The sequence below is a fragment of the Cyprinus carpio genome, chromosome A4 (genome assembly GCF_018340385.1).
Source record: "Cyprinus carpio isolate SPL01 chromosome A4, ASM1834038v1, whole genome shotgun sequence".
NCBI classification, from domain to species: domain Eukaryota; kingdom Metazoa; phylum Chordata; class Actinopteri; order Cypriniformes; family Cyprinidae; genus Cyprinus; species Cyprinus carpio.
This window is the reverse complement of record NC_056575.1, coordinates 13367968-13387428: the sequence shown is the minus strand read 5'-3', so window position 1 is coordinate 13387428 and position 19461 is coordinate 13367968.

Sequence of the window (19461 nt, the reverse complement as noted above, 5' to 3'; positions counted from 1 at the left end):
ATAAAGCAGCACAAAAGCATATCTCATATTTAACTTCACCGATTGTCAAGCCCCTGGACTGATTTTGTTGTGTTTTTGTTCCCCATGTGCTCCGTGACCCAGTTTCTGTCACAATTTTCCGTTAATTGTGTTATTTGGTCCAGGTGTGTGTCAGTAACTTATCTTCATTTATCTAGTATTTAAGTCCTAGTCTGTGCAGTTATCTCTGTCCGGTTTACTTGTTATGTTCATGTGTTTCCTGCTGTTCCTAGTGTTGGATGTACCCTGTGCTTCTTGGATTAAAGACTGTTTCGTTTATTCCTCGTCTCCATCGTTATTCGCCATCACCGATATTTAGTGGAGTGAAATAACTCAACTCAATTCTTTTCTTTGTATTGACCTGTAGCCAGTAGTGTTTTTCTGTTTGAATGCATTCTGTGTTTGTTGTCGACTGCTGAGTTTCTGAATGTCAAGATGAGCACATAGAGAAATAGTTGCTATGTGAGGATCGATCCTCATGACACTCTGTCTGGTATTTCAAGATTGATCCGCCCATCTCTACATCAAGATTGGTGTCTTTTTGAAAGAAAGGAATATTTCAGGTTCAATACAAGTTAGGCTCAATCAAACAACACTTGTGACATAATGTTGATTCCCAGAAAAGGGGCAAACAGGGCAAGTCTGTAAATGTTAAACTCACTTCTGTTAAGATATAAATAATATGCATGCTTACATGAATTTAGTGTGAAAAAGAGCACTTGGTAACCTTTCTGTGAAATGTTCTGTAATGCTAAAACTCTAAAAATGGCAAAAACAAATGAACACAAGTTTTACTTGATTAATGTAAGCGATTTTATAAAATGATTTTATACTTCACATTTATCCATTTAAATCCTAAAAAAAAATAAAAAATTGGCCCCATTTGCTTTCATGGTAGTTTTTTTTAACTATTTATTTATTTATTTTTAGAAAATGTTAATTTTCTTAGAAAATATATTTGGACTAATTATTTATATTCATATGGAAACCCATTAAAACCAGGCATAAAAACAAAAGTAACTGTGACTTTTCATCACAAAATTCAAACCTTTTTTCCTCACAATTCTGAGTTTATATCATAATTCTGTGTTTTTTGTGACTTTCTTTGCGGTAGAAATGAAAAACTGAATTGTGAGATGTCAGCTCAGAATAAAGTCAGAAATGCGAGATGTAAATTTAGAATTCTGTGGAAAAAAAGTCAGAATTGCGAGATATAATCTCGGAATTACAAGAATAAAATCTGAATTATATTACTGCTGTTGAGTGAGATTAACTTGAACTGAAACTGGAATATTCCTTTAAATATACATATAAAATTCAGATGAGAAAGTCCTGAATTATGTATTTTGTCCTCTTGTGGTCATGGTACACATATAATCATATTAATATGATGAAATGGGAAGATAAGAGTCATGGTCAACCATTAGAGGATGGTCTTTATGAGGGTCATGCTATTAAATGTGAATGTTTTTTACAGTCTATTGCTGAAGGCAGTTAAACCTGCTGTGTGTGGAGTTTTTTTTCCTCCTTTCTTTTAGTGAGGCTGGAGTTCAGTGCCAGATGTTCCCACTTAATGACAACTAAAGTGGCAACCTGTTTTTGACTGAATGCGCATCTTGTCCATGCACTTTATGGCTTGTCTGCATGAGTGTGTGTTCACAGATTACATTTTGTGTCCTCGGTGTGTGTGTTTCTCAAAGTTGACTGGAGCTGCTTTCTGTGTTGTCAGAGCCACCTGCTCCTCTACTTTCCCCCTCGGTGCTGCTGATTGTCTTGGCTGGGTGTCCTGAAGCGATAAGTACTTTTCCTGTCCACAGTCGTCTAAATCTTTCCATTTACATTCTTCATTTTCACCATCACAGCCAGGTGCACCATCAATCAAAATGTGCTGTTTGAAAAGCATGTAATGTGCAGCCACAGCTACAGGGAGGCAATATGTTTAGCAATGTTATAACAGCCTGATCTATTTATTTCTTTTTTTACTATTTGTACATATACACATCAGTGCTGTCAAAAGAGATAATGGAACAAGTGTTGTGTTGTATGCTTGGGGTAAACTCCTGTTTACTCTGAATACTGAAGCCTGATTTGAGCATATTTAATAAAGTCAAGTTATTAATTCCATGAACTCAACATTCTATGAACCTAAAATCAAAGACTTTTGCTTCTATGATTTTTCTTCAAGTGACTACTCTAGAAGAAATTTCATGCAGGTTATGAATGCCATGTTTTCAGACATGCTGTAAACCCCACAAAAAAAAAAAATAACCCCCCCCCCCCCCCCCAAAAAAAAATTCCTGAGAGTGCTTGGAAATCCATAATAGATCAATGCATTCTGGAATCAACTCTCCAGCCACACCACTCATGTAGATATCAAAGAAATCAATTTGCTTGCTTTGCATCGCTGGTGTGCTTCAATTTCAGTCTGACTGTGGCATTTTGAAGATCAAAGTGGAGGATTGAGATACTTTTGTCAGAGTGTTTCATGACTGTGATCTTCAGGAGGGCTGTTAGTTCACCTCACACACACACACACACACACAGATAGAGAGAAACGTTCCGCCGAGCATTCTCATCATCTTCTCGAATCATCTTCATTTAGTGTGCAGGGGAACCATGAAGAGCTCTCAGGCTTCTAGGGCTGAATGAAGTTAAAGGGTCAGAAGAGGCCGTTTGGAACCGATGTGAAGGATAATAATGCGATTACCATTGAATGCTTCTTAGAAATGACTCACACACTTACTGTCTTAATGTTTATATGTAACCTTTTATCTTTTATTGAAGAGGTAAATCTTTATGTTGTCAATTCTACTTTGCTGGAACAGTTTGTAGACTGGCTTAAGGATAGTCAATACAAGTTTAACTCAATCAGCGCCATTTTTGGCATGATGTTGATAACCACAAAAAAATCTTGCAATTCATTTTTCTTTAACAAACCGAGGTTACAGTGAGGCCCTTACAATGGAAATAAATGTGTCCATTTTTTGTAAGATTAAATGGCAGAAATAATTGTAGAAGCTTATAATTTTATAAAATCATACAAGGTCATTTTTCTGTCAAAGCTTGTGCATTATTTGAGCTGTAAAGTTCTAATTTTCAAAGTTTATAGTAAACAGGACATTTACAGTTTTCTGTACAGTGATGTGGTCATCAAACATAGCGTTACCCAGAAAGGTTAGTAAATAGCTTTTTTTTTTTTTTACACAAAAATCATGTTAACACATTGTTTACATCTTGTTGCTTAAATATTAAAACAGTGATTATTATAACAACAATGTTTTGACCCAATTCACTTGCATTGTAAGTGTCTTACCAAAAAAATTATTAATGAGTGAAAATTATTTTTTGTGGTTAATCAAAATTAAACCACAATTATCCTTGTCTGAGCATGAACCTGGAATATTCCTTTACCAAATGTAATCTTGTTATAAAATAATCTATGAATTCTTTCTAGAAAATGTTTGCTTCAAAAGAAGTGGTTAAATGGATTGTCCAAAATGCCAGTGTCAAAAATGAAAATTCTGTCATTGTTTACTCACCTTCATGTCTTTCCAAACTTGTATGGTTTTCATTTTTCTGTAAAAAAAAAAAAAAAAAAAAAAAAAACGGAAAGTGTTGTGATGATTTGTTGATGAAATGTTGTTTTTTTTTTCTTTTGATTTTTTGGGTGTTTTTTGTTTTATGTGTCAAGATGTTGTTTTAAATCTCAAGTAAACACTACATGAATATTGTACATTATTATGCTTCCTGCAGAACCAACATCATCTTTCTTGAAAGGCTCAGAAGTGCAATAAACAAAACCTGACATAGCTTAAACACCCTACAGACATTATAAAAATTTCATCTGGAAACTTTTATCTCGACACTCGTGAAGACTGTTAGTGCCCTCATTAAAGGTTTTATGAGTTATCCTGCTGTTTTGCCACTAGATTCAACTTCTGTTTTCTTCTGCATCAGAGAAGATACGTCAGTCAGTAAACAGTACCCTTACACCCTTATGCATTGCACATTCTTTTCAAAACACTTCTATGAAAGTGAACAATGTATTTTCAGTTTTAGGTCTTTTATCTGTCAAACTTATAATCTTTTTAATGTTGTTTACCTGAGCCTTTGAGCAGCTGTTTAATCCCAAGTTGTTTTCATCATGAGACAAGTTTGCTTTAGGGGATCCTAACAGGTTGTACAGTTTAGCTCAGAAGTCTACTTAGGAGTACTTGCTCAAAATACCTGCACAGAGATCATTAATAGGGTTTGTGTTTGAGAAGAGGAGTTTTGCACAACCTTTAACTAGCAGTGTATTGAAACAAATTGAATGGCAAAGATATAGCGCCCATGTAATGACACATTTAGTTTTTTTTGGTTTTCTGTTATTGGGTCAGATCTGGTGTGTTTTGTTTTACATTGCACATCATATGATAGATATACTTACATACCGACATTGTCAACTATGGCCTGACATACAGCATTTTTAGTCATTTTTTTGCGGATCCTTGGAGATTGATTTGACAATATTGTGTGCAAAAATTTTCAAAAAATGCAAAGGAAAAAACTTGTAAATTATAGATGTACTCTAATACTAAAAGTATTAAAAATAATAGAAGTTAATTGAAATAAAACTGAAAGTATTAAATATAAATATTATGAAAAAATATAAATAAAATAAAATAAAAATGTTGCCTTGGCTAGGTTTAAGTAACACTACTAAAATTAAAACTGAAATATAAATAAACTGTAAATTATAAATAAACATAACTTGTTAAAGTTTAAAGGGATACTCCATCCCAAAATGAAAATTTTGTCATTAATCACTTACCCCCATGTCGTTTCAAACCCGTAAAAGCTCCATTCATCTTCGGAACACAATTTAAGATATTTTGGATGAAAACCAGGAGGCCTGTGACTGTCCCATAAATACAGTCAAATAAATAACAGTGTCAAGGTCCATAAAAGGTATGAAAGTCGTCGTCAGAATACTCCATCTGCCATCAGACATGCTATCTGGGTTATATGAAGCGAAGGAAACACTTTTTGTAAGTGAAGAAAACAAAAATAATGACTTTTTTCAATATTTCCTTTGTCAACAGTCTCCTCTGTGTCTCTCATTATCATCGTATGCTGCGTATGCTCTTCTGTATCATCCGCGCCACAAGGATGCGCTGTTTCTACATGTGTTTAGCTTTGATTTGAAATAAAACTGTGCATCCTTGTGGCTGTATGATACAAATTAAATGCTGAATATTAATAAATATTATAATAGTTTATAAATAATACACATTTTTTGTTGATTTGGATCATATGGTATTAGTGATGCTTTAGAAATACTGCCACACTACATTTTTGTTAGGATCATAATTTGTTGCCCCAATATACAATATGATGTGATTTCAGTCACAGACATTATTTCATTACACTCACACTGAGTGTCATTAGATCTTATGAAGGCCCTGATGAACCTCATTAACTAATTGTCTTCGTCAGGGGACTACATGTCGCTTCAGACAGCAGAAGTGCTTTCTCACATTGGCTGTCCTTAAAGGCAATTTAATGCATCTGTCGATACTCTCAATAATTTAATTTAATTAGATTTGCATTAACAGGCATAAATTACATTTTGAAATAATTTATAATAGGAAAAAAGTTAAACAATATTTTACAGTATTTCTGTTTTTACTGTATTTTTGAGGAAATACACCAACCTTGCTGTGCATGAGAGTCTTGTTTTCAAAGACATTAAAAACATCTTACTGACCCAATCTATATATATTTTTAAATGTCTCCCAATAGGAAAATTAAGAGAGAACAAAAGGTGCAGGAGAAACCTCAAAAGGTTCATTGTCACTGTGTGTGAGGTATGATGATAAAAAGGTGATAATAATGTGTAAAATCAAGTTCAGGTTCTAACTACCAGGTGGTGCATGTAGGCCTGGTTGCCACTAAATCACATGGTATGATTTCATTCAGCTTTACAAAGAAGACACCATTAGCAGGCCTATTTTTAACTCTCACATCTGAAGTTTTGTCAGAAACAAAGACAGCATGAGGCGGGAACATCTATTCCTGTGTGCCAGAGAGAGCAGATGTTTCATCCACACTGTGCAGGGTCCAATAACACTGATCTCTTCATAACATCACATACAGCTCATGATCAACTGAAGTAAAAAGACTGGACAAGAAAAGGCTCAATTATATCTCAAAACATGTCAGCCTTTATACTGATATCATATTCATATTCATATTCATATTCATATTCATATATTTGTATGTACAGTGTATATTTTTGATGGTAAGAACTTTACTAGCAAAAAAAAAGTAAAATGACCAGGGCTTGTTTTTCCACAAATGATTGATATTACATCATTTTTATTTTTGTGCACCAATGCAGCACCAATACAGCAATACAAATTATTTTTTCCTTTAAAAAAAAAAAAAAAGAACTTTTATAAAGTTTTAAATATCAGTATTTTTCTTACAAAAACGCATCGATTCACTTCAAGAGGCCTTTATTAACCATCCTGAGCGGGGTGTAGCACTTTTATGATGGATGGACACAGTTTATTGGACTTCTATTGGATTGTCGAATATTACAACCCATTCACTTCCATTATAAAGCTTGAAAGAGCAAGGACATTTTTTTTATATAACTCCGATTGTATTCGTCTGAAAGAAGAAAGTCATATATACCTAGGATGGCTTGAGGGTGAGTAAATTATGGGATAATTTTCATTTCCTTTCAGTCGGTCACTCTCGACGTCACGTCGGTGACCAACGAATTGGGGTCTTGCTTAGAGAGACCAATCTACTTTGAGTGTAAACTAAATGAGCCAATGCACGTTGGCATGCGATTATTGCATCCAGCTGCCGCTGATCACAGTGAGCATAAAAAGGCAGCAGGTGCAACACATACCAGCTTTTTGCTTCGGAGCTGAGCGACAACATCGTTCTGCTCCTACCAAACTGTTTTGTGCGTGAAGAGTTCAGCATGTGAATAGTTAGGCAGTGTGTTGAAGGATTGCGATTTTTTGGTGGTCATTCCTGTGTCGAGGGGGTTGCGCACTTCAGACTGCACTATCCCCCATCATGCTGCAAACGGCAATTTCTCCTGTGCGTCTCAGCACCTAAAAGAGCCTTTCCCTGAAGGAGCCTATTTCTATAAAAGAGCTTACATGGGTGCATCTTTGTAAAGATGACAGATCGTCTTTTTAAAGATGCCATTTCATCCGTGTGTTTCTGGATTCGGTCATTACCTGCCATTAAACACGCTAAACACGTTCGCAGATGAGCCATGTTCCCATTGCGGGAAGATGACCATCTTGGAGCTGTGGGCCAGGCTCCGTTTCCTCCAAGAGGCGGAGCTCCGTTGCCTCTGCCGCAATCTAGTGCTAGTCCTGGCGGTTGCCAGGTGAGGGCTATTTCCAGCAGTAGCACGTGTGGTTTGATGGTTATTTTAGTGGCAAACCCCTCAGGGAAACAACCCTTGGGGGACAATCGCTCCTCTAGCGCTTCGCAATCAGTTAAGCTGCCAAAGGAACGCGCTGGGCCCTCTTCAAGGAGAGTACCAGCGGTATCCTACGGTACTCCTTCCGATGACCGGATGTCGATCACTGCACCGGAGGTGCATGAGAAGCTAACCAGGTCATGGACAGCACCTTTTACTGCTGGAAACCGATTTGCTGGTTCCTCCTCCCTCATCACCCTCATTGGTGGTGCAGCTATGGGGTATACGGGGGTCCTCAAGGTGGAGCGGTAGGTTGCAATGTAGTTGTGTCCTAATACTGCTTCCCCTTCCAGGTCTGTAGGTACTCGTCTGGCCTGTCCAGCGATGCTTTTGTGGCCTGTGGAGAAGCTGCCTCCACCTTACATGCTACGGCGTTACTGCAGGTTCATCAGGCCAAGGCACTGAAGGACCTGAATGAGGGTGGTCACTATCCAGAAGTTCTGAAAGAACTCCGAACCGCTACTGAACTTGCACTTTGAGCGATGAAGGTCACTGCCAGTTCTCTGGGTCGTGTGATGTCCACACTTATGGTCCAGAAGCGCCATCTCTGGCTGTGTCTGGTCAATATGAGGGACGCCGACAAAGTTCGGTTCCTTGATGCCCATGTGTCCCAGACCGGCCTTTTCGGCGACGCTGTCAAGAGCTTGGCCCAGCAGCTCTCGGCTGCACAGAAGCAGACTGAGGTGGTTCGTCGCGGCCCGTGTTTCCAGAATAATCCTGCCATTTCCATGATCGAGGGTTTCAGTCACCTCTAATCTTCCATATGCACCTAAACGGATGTTCATATGTGTAAGTGCTTTCAAAACCTCCTTCAGGAAGGATGGGGCTTCTGCAACGTTCCTATCCCAAGTGAAACGGGTATGTTTTCCCAGTGTTATCCAATCTCACTAAGTGGGTAGTGCTATAATAACAGTGACTAGTCTTCTAAAAAAGGGGGTACAGGCAGCTCGCACAGGACATTGGAAGGGGCAGCATCCATGGCCAAGTTGGCCCAATTCGTCGGTGCACAGAAGCAACTGAGATGGTTTCCGAGGGTTACATACATAACCGAGAAGTGTTTTGGTGCTTTCAAAACCTCCTTCAGGAAGGATGGGGCTTCTGCAACGTTCCTTTAATGGCTTGTATGATTCATTGAAACAGATTGCTTGAAAGAAATAATTCCACAAAGCCGTTTGCACCTCGTTTTTTTTGTCACTTAATATTTTATTTTCTGTTACATCTATTAGATCTATCAATCTATTAGATCACTTAGTATATAAAACCTTGATCCGGACTCAACAAAATAGTCTTCTTTTTTGCATTTTAATGTAAAATAAAACTCAAAAAAGAAGATTATTTTTGTTGAGTGTGGATTATATAGTTTTATATATTGGAAGAAATTATTCACACAAATGAATCAGACTTCTCATTCCCCTCTTGTACCCCTTTCGTTTCTTCTCTCTAGCTGTTCTATGGTTCCTTGTCAAAAAAGTAAAAAATAACTGTATAAAAAGAAATGATGTAATCCTATTTTTAATGAAACCCTGATGTTATAGAGGTCACAGCGTGAGCCTCTGTTTGTCTCTGACTCTCTATATATATCTTTGATTCTCAGTCAGTTTTTGTTTTTGTACGGGTCACCATCCAGCCTGGATGGGATGGTACATGAGCACTTGTCATGTCCTCCAGGGCTCTAATAATTATTTTCTTTCCTTTACAAGAATGTCTCTACTGCTGCTGTATACGTTATGTATGATGAAATCTCTTGTTCATTAGCAAGGGCAGCGTGGGGAGTTCTTATTTTTTCAAAAAAAAAAAAAAAAAAAAAAAAAAAATGATGTACATTTTTAAGCAGTGGCCTCATGACAACCTCTTCAAACTTACAAAACAATTAAAATGCATTTTTAAATTTCAGTTCAATTACTGAATTTGAATTAAGGTAACAACAGAATGCAGAATTGTCAAAACTTTTTTATGGGTTCATAAAATAAAATCTAATTTACTAAATACAATGAGATGTATATACACTATCATTAAAAAAAAATGTTCCATCAGTTATATATTTTTTTAAAGTTTATACTTTTATTCAGCAAAGACAGGTTAAATTGTTCAAAAGTACCAGTAAAGACATTTATGTTACAAAGTGTATCATGGTTTTCACTAAATTATTAAGCAGCACAAAAGATTTCAACACTGATAATAGCAAGAAATGTTTCTTCATCACTAAATCAGCATATTTGTATGACTTATGAAGGATCATGTTACACTGAAGACTGGAGTAATATTATATATCGTAATACAGATTTCACGATACAATTTTCTCATTTTTTTTTTTTTTTTAACAAAATGAGATTTAAGACAAATTATAAATAAAAAGGTGTACATTTATTATTGTTTGGACAAAATGCTGCATATTTCTTTGTGAAACTGAAATATGCCAAATAACAAAACTACATTGAAATTTAAAAACAAACCCCAAATATAATAAATAACGCAAATAAAAGAAATCTCTTCATATAAACAAACTAAGGCTTGCTCTTTTCATTTAAAATTAGAGGCAACCACTGCATTTTAATCACAATCCAACAGCATTTCCTTGGTTGCCATTGTATGAATGCAGTGCTATGCTTATGAACACTATATGCATTATAAAGAGGCAAGATTAAAAGTAAATATCATCTAGAATTCAGCTTTAACCATCACATGAATTAGGCTAGTTTCATTTTGAAATATTTAAACATAGAAAACAGTAAATTGTAATAATATTTTACATTTTTATAGTATTTTTGATCAAATAAATGCAGCCTTGGTGAACAGAACTTATTACAAAAACAATAATTGTATTTTTTGTAAAGTATTTGTGGAGTTGGTGAAAATGAATTTTTACAAAAACAATAAAAAATCTCATTCCAGTCATTCTGTTTGGCTCTATTTCATCACTATCAGTATGAACAGAGAGACCTTTTTCTCTCTCTCGATGCCTTATGAAATGTGGACATTTGTTGTACTTATTCCTCTCTAATAAAACAGTCTGTCAAGATCAGATTTGACCCATTCACTAAGTCACCAGCGATAACGCAGACAGCCATTTCCATCTTGATGCTTGTCCTGGCTCACATGTGCTCTCATTCTCTGGCTCTTTTAGTACTATTTTTATCTTGCTGTGTGAAATAAGGAACTACAAAGCATCTTAACACCCTGATTGGGTTTAATGTTTTATGTAATGAAGTGCCTGAATAGTTTTTTTGGCCTCTCAACCTCTCTCCCTCTCCAGAGTGCAAAATCATAGCAAAAGAGATGTTTAAACACCGGAAACATGCTCAATGGATGGCTGGATATTAAGCATTAAGACAGTTTTTCTGCCCAAGTGAAATATTGGCACGCTGGGGCCACTTAAAATGCTTAAGCACCTTTCAGTATGTCGTGAGGTCTGCCTGCCAAATACAGAGGAGCTGAGCTCCTTAATGCTTCGCCTATCTCACTGCTCTCTCTTCAACTGCAGCCAACACATGCTCTGCATGCAAAGCCTGCAAGTGTTGTAAAAGATAAAAGATTCCATGGAGATGTAACACTCAGTTACTGGACAAAAATAAAGTCAGCATTGCTGAAGAAGGAAGGCACAAATTACTTTTTGCTTATGTCACAGACTTGAAAGATTAAATGATGACAAGATTCTGTGTTGTAGTGTGCTTACCTTAAAGACATAGTTCACCAAAAAATGATTTGCTGAAAATGTACTTATTCTCAGGCCATCCAAGATGTAGATAAGTTTGTTTATCAGAACAGAAATGGATCCTCTGCAGTGAATGGGTGCCGTCAGAATGAGAGTCCAAACAGCTGAAGAAAACATCATGGTAATCCACAAGTAATGCACATGACTCCATTTGATCAATTAAAGTCTTGTGAAGTGAAAAGCTATTTGTTTGTAAGAAACAAATCCGTAATTAAGATTGAGTTGAGTAATGTTGAATAAAGTTTGACTAATGTTGCTTTCTCCAGTGAAAAAAGTAATCTTGTCTCGCCAGGATAGGAATACACACAGATCAAACACTGTTAACAGCGAAAGCAGCCCAAAACATTTATAAACAAATATGTCAGTGGAATTTGATGTGAAAGGACAATTTTCACTTGGGGGAGCATTCTTTTGAATTATGGACTAGTATTTTGACAAAGTTGTCATAAATTAGATATAACTTTTCTCAAAGCGTAGTGAGTGATTTTCATGTTAAGATCATGTGAACATATATATTGTCTATATACTGTGACTATACTGTTGAGTATTTTAACATTTATGGATCAGCCCCATTCCCTTTTATTGTACTGTAAGTACTCTATTGTAACCCAAATTTACTCAAGTAGAAAAGGACAAGTGGAAATTAATTTTTTTTTTTTGCAATCAATATTATGCCCCAAATACTGATCCCAGTACTGAACCCAGAATATTCCTTAAAAGATCTGCAGTCCGCTTTCAGCTCTGCTTCTTGTGAAGGACTGTTAAAATCTTAATATCCAATTTGTGCACCTTTAAGAGGCTTTGGCTCAGGGAACAAAATGTGAGAGAATTAACAGATAAAGCTTTGATAACTCCCATAAGAAATCATTTTCACAGTAGATCATCATTGATTTCTCAAAATAGCTCCTAACAATAGCAGGGAATAAAGCTCAAGAGAATCAGTCAAATCAAGAAAATACAGTTAAGAGCTGTTCAGCCTGGCGCAATTACCAATGCCAATAACTAAGAGCATATGAACGAACTGAAAATCTCAGGTTGAAAGGTGAAAATGGGATTGCTTAGTAAAGTAATAGTCCATCTGTCCTCAACAAGCCACACATTTAAGCAATTACTCATGTCTGTAGCATGTAGCACTATAGTTTAATAAATAGGGGCACAGCGTTGAGTTTTAGAGTTGAGTGCAGATTTGCATGACCCCCATATAGTGCAGTTAGCTACTTTTGTATTAAAATAAATTAAAAATAAAATAAAATAAGTATTACATTTTTTTTTAAATGTTAAACGTTTGATCTGCTTTCATTGCTTTAAGGTCTATAAAAATAAAACCACCCTCTGTCTTTTTAGTACCCGCGGCAGTTATTTCTGTTTCCACTGCAAAAAAAAAAGGAAAACAGGAAAATGAGCTCAACAGGAAGCAGACATTTGAGCAGAGAGTGTGCCTCTGGCCCGTATTAGGTCAGTATCCTCCTATAAAAATGGCAACAAGGTTTTAACCTTTAGCTCTGCTGGGCTTTGCTGCAGCATATTGAATTAGAGCAGTCAGATTGACATGGCGAGCAGATGCTCTGCACTTCTTGTCTGAGTGACACCACACTGACAGAAAACTCTTTTAAGGGGCTCATATCACACTGGGAAAAATCTTGTGTGAAAAACTACATCAACTACATGTCAACTAATTCTCATTAATTTGCAACTACATGTCTACTAACTCTCAGAGTAGACTGTTAGGGTAGGTTTAGGGTTAGTGTTAGGGGTAGGTTTAGGGTCAGTATAAGTTGACAATAAGTTGACAAAGAAAGTGTTAGAAGATATTAAGTGGACAGTCTACTAATACTCTACTAATTGCTAGTTGACATGTAGTTGCAAAGTTACTGTTAGCAGAATGTCTAAAGTGGACTATCGAAAAAAAGTGTAACATTTTATTTATTTTTTTACATGTGAATGCCACCACATCTCTGATTGGTTGATTAATAGTGTGGAAAACTACCTGAATGGGTCAAATTGGTATAAATGAATGGATGCTGGCTTGCATACAGTATATAAAAATTATGACTCGAATATCCAACTTGAAAATTTTTGTTAGATCGACCAACCTTTCAATGATGACGACAACTAGCAGACAAAGTGCAGGATTAAATTTATAACATGATATTTAAAGAACCCTTTTTTTAAGTGACTGTGAACATTTTTTATTCATTACATTTTTATATAAATGCCATAAAAACACAGTGTTCTCTTTGGCATCATCTTGCAGTGTATACATGTCACCATGACATGCAATTAAATGAAAAAGGGAAATTTGAACATGACTGGCATAATTACCAGGTAAATCTACCACTTTTGGTCATGTAACCTGAATCCAAAACAATGATGTTAATGAGTCGACATTTAGTGCTGACTTAAATGGTAAAACAAAATTTGCATCTCCAACCATCATGAAAGATTTGTTCACTAATGGTCCAAAAAAGATTGTGACTTGACTGTTGACTGTCAAACATGACTCGGTTTTAACAAATAAATAGTATGTTAATAAAAATGATAATTGGTTGCTCCTTGAGAGTCCGGTGTGTATATGTGCCATCTGTTTATGTGTGTGTGTGTGTGTGTGTGTGTGTGTGCAATGACGCAGTCCCCGGTAATCAGTATCCATCACATGGTCTCCATACCATGTTTATCTCTGAGCACCAGCCTTGAAGTCTGTATTAATCTGCTTCGCTTGTGCCTGGAAACGGGAGAGAAAATGGGAATGGAGAGTGTGTAAAGAAGGTTCATATGTGTTTTGAATCTCTTATTCATTGAGCCAGTCATTGAGTCCAAAATAGATGGCACTTAAATACCATTAAGTTCCCCCCGCTGCACCACCTTTCGAACACCTTTGCCACACTCACAAGGAACTCTGGAGGTCAATCAAACCATGCTGTGTGTGACAGCGAATGACAACCCGAATCTCAGGCTCGCACTCACATGCTGATCTCCTCTCGTGTACAGGATTACAGACTAAGGCGTCTATTTTTTTGAGTGACGTGGCAAATGAAACGACCATTTCCAGATGGCTTGAAGAAGAAGGAGGCCACGTCAGCATAGACAGAGCCGTCTGTTTCACGAGGGCCACTGATTGAAACACAATAGTCAGAGGGAGGTCATATACACACACATACACAACAGGGACAATAGAGATGCAGGTTTATCTGCAGTGTCCTTCAGCTACGGGGATTGAGTGATAGATGACTCACAAACAGGTGTGTGTGTACACATGTTGTGTGTCTTTGACTTCTCCCAACGTGTTGTGTCCTTCAGTGCTCCTCTCATCAGTGAAAACGTGTGTGTGATCTCAGACAGATCGAACAGACACCCTTTCGTAACTATGAAAATCCTAACAGAAAAACTGAGAAATTTAACTAAAAAATGTATGTATGTATATAATGTATGTAATAAGTTGCCTTATATTTTAAAATTAGAATGGAGTTCTTAATAATAATAAAACAGAGAACAAAGTGCAGCTGTTTTAACTCTAATTAACAGTTTAATTATCACATCTGTGTAATGATAATGGGGACGGAGAGGCAGCAAAAATCTGAGATCTTAGCTATGTAGACTTTTTAATTTAACTTCCAGAAAAAAACCTAATAGATAGATAGATAGATAAATAGATAGATAGATAGATAGATATTAACCATACACTAATAGACACACAACCTGTTGACCTTGAATGTCACATACAAGTCCACTTTTGTGTAATTTTCACAAACATCACTCAAAGCCACTCACAATAAAACTCCCCTTTAAAACCAAATCAGATTCCACCTGACTGTCTCTCACAACCACAGTTTTATTCTATTACACACACACACACACAAAAACCAAATCACACACACACACACACACACACACACACACACACACACACACACGTCTGACCGCTGTTGTCTTTCCAGATAAATGAAGGAGTGAGCCGGTAATGTAAGTGAGCAAAATGTTCCATCGCTCACCCTCTGCGCACTCGGACTGCTGGGCTCTCAAAACACAGTCACCCAATTAAGGCCCACTGTGTGTGTCACTTATAGTGGATGCTGAGAGCGTGTGTCAAAGTGAGAGAGCGAGAAATGGATGAATTCACTGGTCTTTTTTGGGTCCTTGCCATTTTCAGTGTTAGGTCAAAGACACAAAAAGACAAGAGGGAGTGAGAGATAAAGGGACAGAGGAAGGACAAATGAAGGCGATCGCTGTGGAAACAGTGCACAGATGAAAGAGGAGAGTCAGAAACTGGGAAAATGGATGAGCATGAGTGAAGGTGAAGTGATCGAACCCTCCTCTCCTCTCCTCTCCTCTCCTCCTCTCTTCTTTTGCCACGTCTCCTTGTCTCATCTTCTTATATCTCTTCTATATCTTACATATTTTGTTCTCTTCTTGTCTCTCGCCTCTCCACTTTTTATTGTCTCTTCTCTCCTCCTCATTTCTCCTCTCTTTTATCTCTGTTTCTCCTGGTCTCTCCTCTCTGTTTTCGTCTCCCTGTCTTGTCTTCTTGTATCTCCTCTCCTGATCTATCCTCTCCTCCTCATTTCTATACTCTCCTCCATCTGTCTCTCCTTATCTCTCTTCATCGTCTTGTTTTGTCTCCTTGTCTTATCATCTTGTATCTTCTCTCCAAATCCATCCTCTCATTGTCTCTCCTCTCCTCATAATTTCACATCTCCTTTCTCTTCGCCTCCTCGTCTCATCGTCTCGTTTCTCCTCTCCTAATCTTTCATCTATAGTCTGTATTCTCCTCATAATTTCTCCTCTCCTCCATATTTGTCTCTCCTCTCTTGTCCTCTCCTTGCCTTGTCTCCTCTTCTAACCTGTCCTCATCTTGTCTCCCCTCTTCTGTCTCTCCTTTTCTCTTCTATCTCCTTGTCTCATCATCTTGTATCTTCTCTCCTAACCTTGCCCTCTCCTCGTTATTCCTCCTCTTCTTGTCTTTCTTCTTTTGTTCTCTACTTGGCTCATCTACTCTTTTCTCCTCTCCTTATCTATCCTCTCATCTCTCCCCTCCTCTATATCTCTCTTTTCCATTCATTTTCTTGTTTCATTTTGTCTCCTTGTCTCTCCTCATTGCTCATTTCATAATTTCTCCACAGTTCTCCTCTCCTTTCTTTGTAATTCATCTCTTCTTCTTTTTTTTCTCTGTCCTCTTCTCTCCTTTCCTTTTCTCATTTTTATATCAGTAATAATTTTTCCTCTCAGTGTACCTAGTGTAGCTAAACGACAGCGACACTACTCTACAAATGACGTCTTTGCTGAGATAATGATAGTAGCAAATATAACAGAAAAAAAACAATAACAACAGCAACATGAGTCAGACAGTATTTGCAGACTGAACCTTCAAATGTCTTTTAACACTGCTTAAAAGAACAACATCTGGCTCTGCATAACTGCTTCTGTGTGGGAGAGACAGACACAAACACATATACACAATCTTGCTCTATTACAAGTATATTTCTCATCACACACCATAATTAAGCAACAAATAAACTGTGACCCTGAAAATAACATTATAAGAAACATCTCTCTTTCAGACGTATTATATGTAAAAGGTAAGGATGCTTAAGGTACAAGCAGCTTCACACTGGCTTCTTCACACGTACTGAAATGGCAACAGTGTTAAAACCTCTGCTACATTTGAGGTATGAGAAGAAAACTCAATTAATTTTTCACGAAAGCAGAGGAAGGAAAGAGAGAGAGAAAGAAAGGTGAGAGAGGTACGATAAAAGTAGCTGTGTTAGAAAGAATGAGTCATTTCAAATGCTGAGACAAAAAAAAGAAGAAGGCAAAGAAAGAGATGTCTATGTTTTTCAAGTTCATTAATAACTTTAATTTAAATGTTATTTTATTATTATTTTGAATTATAAATTACTACATTACCTACAAGAAATACAGGTTTAAATAAAATATTTCATAAAAAAAATTTAATTTCCTTTTCCATTTAAATGTTTTGATATAATGAAGGAAACAAGTCATTAATATGATGAAATTCCTAAGTTGAATAATATTTGTTGCTTTGTTTTAAAATATATATTGAAGCCATTTTTTAAAATAAATATTATAAATATTTTTATTTAGTTATTAATTAGTATATTATAAATGTCACAACCATCTGAAACCAATATGACCAACCATAGAAAGAGAAGCAGATTTTATACAGATTTCAAACTGATTTTATAAGAGTTTTATTTTTCTTTATATTGGACAATTATTTGTCACTGACCATATTATGGCCAATTTATCTTTTCTTACTTTCTTGTTTTATTGTGTATATACTGCTGCATTCGTAGCATAACTGTAATATAAAAGAAAGACTAAAGTGCAGTATATAAAATAAAATATTAAAATCTATTTTATAAAAGAAAGAAAGAAAGAAAGAAAGAAAGAAAGAAAGAAAAACTAGTGAGAATTGTAGACCTCTAGGTTTTTTATAAGCTGTGCAAGTTATGACAAAGATCAGACATCACATATCGGACACCTCTGTGCTGGAAGTGACACTCTCTCTCTCTCTCTCTCTCTATCTCTCACACACACACACAGGAATATGTTTTGCAATTGTGTTTTCTAGATTGTAACAAACTCTTTGCCTTCCTCTGCTTAAGCCTGAGCTCAGATTTTCTCTCTAACATTTGTTAACCAGGGAGGAGTGATTATCTAATCAGTGTTATTAGAGGGTAATTAAAGTTTGAAGATTTGCGCAAGTTGTTTATTTCAGTGGCTTCACTGTTGCAAGAAAGAAAAAAAGTGTGCACACACTGCATCCTCTGCTAAAGACTCTTGATAGCTAATATAAAATATGATCAATTAAAGATGACAGTAAGGATATTTAATGCTTGCAAAACAGAGTATTTTTAGCTAACCGTAATTAAGTCTCCATTTAAAAAATACATATAAAAAAGACACACAGTCCTTGAATATATCTTACAAATTTTCTTTAAAGTGTTAGATTTTATCGTAGTTTTATTTTTTCTTACTTCTCCTTACATGTAGTATATTTTACAGTATTCTGCTGTATTCGGTATTCTGCTGCTGTGTAAACATAATCAGCACTGTATCCGATCCCAGCCTAAAACTATGACCTTGGCCTGGGTGAGATTGACAGGCCAAAGTGATGTCCTTTTTAAACTGGGGTCTCCTTCGCCTCATATTTAATAGATTTCCTGTGCTTTATCAGCAGGCAGCAAGTGTTCAGCAATTCATGTTTTCCTTATCTGTGTTTGCAGAGGTTTAGAGCACATGTTCTGATTCCTGCATCCAAAACTGATCAAGCACAAACATCCAAACACCTATACATCTAACACAAAGTGGTCCTCACTGCAGAACCTGCAGGGTCTTTCAAACTGCCTGCAGTTTGTATTGACAAAGTGGTTGGAAATCATTTGTTCAATTGTTCAATGAGAACTGCTGATGTGAGGCAACAACAAGTATTGAGTAGAAAGTTGAGTAGAGTTCAAATGCAAATGTGCAGATATGCAATTCAATGGCTCTGAAAGTGCGATTAAAATGTCTAAATCACTCGTTTTTCCACAATAGTAACTATGTCCGCTGGATATAGCAGTGGGTAAAGTTTCAGAGGCAGTCAAAATGCAAGGAAAAGTCATTACCCTTTCAATGCAATGCAATGCAGTCATATTTACAAACGGTCCAAAAATCAGCCCAACTGGATCAAACTTTTGCAAATGGATGGACTAATCACAGAGTAAAAAACCCTGCCAATATAGACATGTATAATATATATATATATAAAAATTGATAGGACTTTGATTTATTAAATAGTATTTTAATATAAGCCTGCAAAAATAACATTTTATTGGCTACATTTGTTAGTGCAAGGAAACAATATTCAAGAAATGGTATAAACATCAAATCAAGCAAGAAATGAATCAATATGCACTACTGTTCAAATGTTTGGGATCAGTAAGGTTCCTATTAAATTAATTGGCTACTTTTTACATTCGGCAAGGATGCAATAGATTGTTCAAAGGTGACAATAAAAAATATTGTTGTTTTTATTTTGTTATTTCTTTTCAACATCGATAATAATGAAATATGAACCAAATCAGCATATTAGAATGATTTCTGAATTATTACATTACACTTAAGACTGGAGTAATGATGCTGAACGTTCAGCTTTGCCATCACAGGAATAAATAACATTTTAAAATATACTCACGAACAATTTTCACTAAGACATTTTGTTGGCAAGGATAGAGAT